The 5000-nt window shown below is 40.3% G+C and overlaps 1 protein-coding gene across 3 annotated transcripts in view; it reads right to left on the bottom strand.

Annotated features, from left to right (window-relative positions):
* The window catches only part of LOC122243889 (uncharacterized), a 59811-nt gene that overhangs the window by 11785 nt on the left and 43026 nt on the right, over positions 1-5000 (bottom strand). The window lies entirely within an intron of this gene.

The following is a 5000-nucleotide window of genomic DNA, read 5'->3' on the forward strand; positions in this document are numbered from 1 at the left end:
GAGAGAGAGAGAGAGAGAGAGAGAGAGAGAGAGAGAGAGAGGAGAGAGAAGAGAGAGAGAGAGAGAGAGAGAGAGAGAGAGAGAGAGAGAGAGAGAGAGAGAGAGAAGAGAGAGAACAAAAGAGTACAAAAGACAGAAGAGAGATATCACAAGAGAGAATCCCCGTATAGAGAAGAGAGATGTCAAGACACGTACACCTGAGAACAAAATGCTCCCCAAAAGTAGTTAAGAGGGAGTTATACATCGTGATATCCCCGTGCGGGGAGAACATTCTTTGAAATGAGGAGGTGTCTCACACGTCAGCTGACTGGATCATCGCAGGCTCCCCAGAAGTGTCGGCTGCCGTTTGAGTTTTCTGATCGTGACTTCCGCGGGCGTAGTCGGGAGAAGCACCGACCGCTAGGTGAGTCTTCTAGCTCTCTCTCTCTCTCCTCTCTCGCTTCTTCTCTCTCTTTACTCTCTCTCTCTCTCTCTCTCTCTCTCCTCTCTCTCTCTCTCTCTCTCTCCTCTCTCTCTCTCTCTATATATATAATATATATATATATATATATATATATATATATATATGTGTGTGTGTGTGTATATATACGTATATGTATACATATATATATATATATATATATATATATATATATATATATATATATATATATATATATATGCATAAATATGCATATAAATATACATATTATGTATGTGTGTGTATATGCATATATACATATGTATGTATGTATGTATATATACATATATATGTATATATGTATATATATACACACATTCATTGATATATATGTATATATATATATATATATATATATATATATAGAGAGAGAGAGAGAGAGAGAGAGAGAGAACGAGTTTGCGACATACACACACACACAAACAGACAGACACAAACATACAAACAACTGATAAGATAAGAAGAAACCCAAGCGAAACAACAACAACAATAAGAAGAAAGAGAGTCCGAAACCAGGATCAGACCCATTTGGCGTCCTCAAGGTCCGAGAAGCGCAGGTACAGCAGATGGAACCATGCTGAGGGGGGGAGGGCGAGGGGTAGGAGGTGGGAGGGGGGAGGGGGGAGGGGGGTCTACAAGCTGTCCTAGCGATGGTTCTGTCCTAAGCTGTTTACTTGTTACTAGTGTGGCCTTGTGAGAGGTTTAAGGAGGGTGGGGTAATGGATGGGGTGGGGGGGGTCAGCTAAGTTGTCATACTGTCACGCAAGTTTGTCAACAGATGATGGTATTCATTACTATATACACGCTTTCTTCATTATTTTTGTGAAGTTCAAAATCGTTCCTTCTCCATATTATTTTTTCTTCTTATTGTCGTCGTCGTTATTATCATTATTATCATCATCGTCGTTATTACCATTACTATTTGACCAAGATCGTCATTGTTATCATGAATATCCTCTTCATTGTTATTAACACGATCAACATCAACATCACTACCACCATCCTCATAGCTAGTTATCATCACTAAAACCACGACCCATATAATCAATCTAAAAAAAAAAAAAAAGATTTTTCTTTCTTAACTCTACTTTTTCATCCAGTACGACCGAAGTGGGCGGGGCTCCATGCGTCAGGATCGGAAACCTTGAAGTCGTTGCAAGATAACGCAAACGAGTGGGCGTGTCCTTGTCTGTTGGCATTCAAACGTTCGCGCTTTTGGCATGGGAAGCACGAAGCATAAACTTAGTAGCATTAAGAGGAAAGACGGGGCATTTTTCTTCGTTGAATCGGCAATGAGCTTGTGTTGATGTTCTCTCTCTCTCTTTCTCTCTCTCCTCTCTCCCTCTTTCTTTCTCTCTCTACTCTCTCCCTCTTTCTTTCTCTCTCTCCTCTATCCCTCTTTATTTCTCTCTCTCTCTGTCTCTTTCTCTCTCCCTCTCCCTCTTTCTTTCTCTCTCTCTCTCTACCCCCCCCCCCCCCCCCCCTCTCTCTCTCTCTCTCTCTCTCTCTCTCTCTCTCTCTCTCTCTCTCTCTCTCTCTCTCTCTCTCTCTCTCTCTCTCTCTCTCTCTATCTCTCTCTCTCTATATATATATATGGTTTCCTTTTTCTCCTTCTTCTCTTTGCTAGTTTCCTTGTCTTCATTTCCTTTTTTTCTTATTGTTTCTCTTCCCATGATTAACATTATCTATTATGACAATGGTAGCAGTACTACTACTAGTATTAATAGCGTTATTATTATCATCAGTATTATCATTATCATCATTATTACTACTATCCTTCATTCATTTCTCTCCTCCGTCTTCTCTGTCTCCCCCTCCCTCCTCCTCTTCGTTCTTAACTACGAGAATATAGATCTTGGAATATAGTGAAGGTCTTTTGTGGAGATATCTTTGAGGCCATTGCGAAGGCCACGGAAAAATATAGATTATATAGCCAAGTATGCATGTTCGATTGTACTCTCGGGTGTATGCATGTATGTATACACATACACACACAGATACACGCACACACACACACACAGATACACACACACACACACACACACACACACACACACACACACACATATATATATATATATATATATATATATATATATATATATATATATATATATATATATATATATATGCGTGTGTGTGTATGTATATATGTGTATATATATATATATATATATATATATATATATATATGTATATATATATATATATATATATATATATATATATATATATATATATATACATATATATATACACACACCCTGTATATATATATTGTGTGTGTGTGTGTGTGTGCATGTATGTATGTATGTACGTACATATGTGCGTATGTATGTACAAGACCAACGACATCCTCCTCCCTGTATAACGGGTAAGATTGTACTTCTGTTTATTCATTCATTTATCTGCCCGCCGCTTCTGTGCTGATAAGTAATTGTGTAAATTGATAAGGATATATGCAAATAAGTAAGAGAATTTCACATATCATATCGTCCATATCATAACTGCAAATCTAAGCATATGAATTTATCAAAGGGAATATAACAACATTAATAAGAAATCCAGTTCAGATAGATAAGCAGGATTCAGATGATTAAATGACAATCAATAGTAAAGGTTGATGAACAAATATATATATATCTATACATATAATATATATATAGATATAGATATAGATAGAAAGATAAACAGATATAGATATAGATGTATACATAATATATATACTGCTACTACTACTTAAACTTTTACTGCAACTTCAAGCACTGTTACTTCTAGTGCTACTGCTACTACCACTGCTACTAACACTACTACTGCTATTATCACTACTACTACTACAGCTACCACTACTTCTAAAACTACTATTTCTATTTCATTACCACAACTACTAGTAATATTACTTAAACCACTACTACTATTGCTATGACAACTTTTGTTAATACTGTAACTACAACCACTACTACTCTATCTTTTTACTTCTACTGAAGCTACCACTACTTCAGGAAGAGGAAGATAAAGAAGAAGAGGAGAAAGAGGTAGAATAAGCATAAAAAGGAGGAAAAATAGAAATAGAGGTAAAAAAAGAAAAACATGATAAGAACGACAGTAAGAAATATAAGGAGAAACAGAGGAAGAAATAAAAGAAGAAAAATACGACGAAAATCAAGTACAAACAAACAGAGGAAGAAATAAAAGAAGAAAAATACGACGAAAATCAAGTACAAACAAACAGAGGAAAAGGAAAAAGACAACAAAATAAAAATCATAAAAAAATCAAAAGAAATCAAAATAAAAATCATAAAAAAATCAAAAGAAATCAAAATAAAAAAACAAGAATGATCAAAGACTAAACCAACAAGTACGGAATGACCCCAAACCCTCCCCTATCCCCCAGCCCATCCCCATCCACCCACCCCCACCCCATCACACCCACATCCATCCCCACCCACCTCACCCACCCACTCATCCATCCCCCCCCACCCCATCACACCCACATCCATCCCCACCCACCCACCCCATCACACCCACATCCATCCCCATCACACCCACCCACCCCATCACACCCAATCACACCCCCCCCACCCCATCACACCCACCCACCCCCACCCCATCACCCACCCACCCCATCACACCCAACCACCCACCCCCACCCCATCACACCCATCCACCCCCACCCAACTCACCCATACCCATCACACCCACCCATCCCCACCCCCATCACACCCACCCACCCATCCACCCCCACCCCATCACACCCACCCCACCCCATCACACCCCCACCCACCCGACAGACAGCACCGGCCTAGAGGAGGCAGGTCGGTAACGAGTCTGTCCTTTGTGTTCCTCATGGCGGGCTGGCGAGCGGCTTCTGCGCATGCCCGTCACGTTTGGCGATTCCAACGGCTCCTTGGCACCTGTTACTTGGTTGGCGGGGTTTGTTTATTATTCAGGGTCTTTGTTTCTCGCTCTCTCGTTTTTTTTTTTTCTTTTTCTTTTTTTTTTTTGTCTTTCTTTGTTTCTCTCTCCTTCGTTTCTTTTTTGTCTTACTGTTTCTCTTTCCCTCGCTTTTTTTTTTTTTTTACTCTGTTTCTCTATGTCTCAGTTCGTGTCTGTCTCTTTCTCTGTCTGTCCGTCTTTTCTTCTTGTTTCTTATCTTTCTGTAAATCTATCTGTCTGCCTGCCTGCCTGTCTCCCCCTCCCCCCCCTACTCTCTCCCTCTCTTCTCCCTTCCCTCACTTCCCTCATACTTTCCTCATATACCCCCCCCCCCACCCCAACCCTTTCCCTTCCTCTCCCTTCCTCTCGCGTTTCCATTTTGATCCTTACATCAATCACTGCTATTACATTTTATATTTTCTTGGGCAAGTGGGAAGAGGGGGGGAGGGGAGGGGGGGGGGATACAGAGTCCTGAACGCGGGGGTCATGCACTACTGCCATGCATATAAACCGTGGCCATACCCTTTGAATCGATTTCCAAGGCGAGGACAAATGGACAGATGTTTGCCCTTCCTTTGTTCCTGCTTCCCTACCCTCCATTGCC

Source organism: Penaeus japonicus, unplaced genomic scaffold (genome assembly GCF_977035675.1).
Source record: "Penaeus japonicus unplaced genomic scaffold, GWHDUDI00000001_assembly GWHDUDI00000020, whole genome shotgun sequence".
Classification (NCBI taxonomy): Eukaryota; Metazoa; Arthropoda; class Malacostraca; order Decapoda; family Penaeidae; genus Penaeus; species Penaeus japonicus.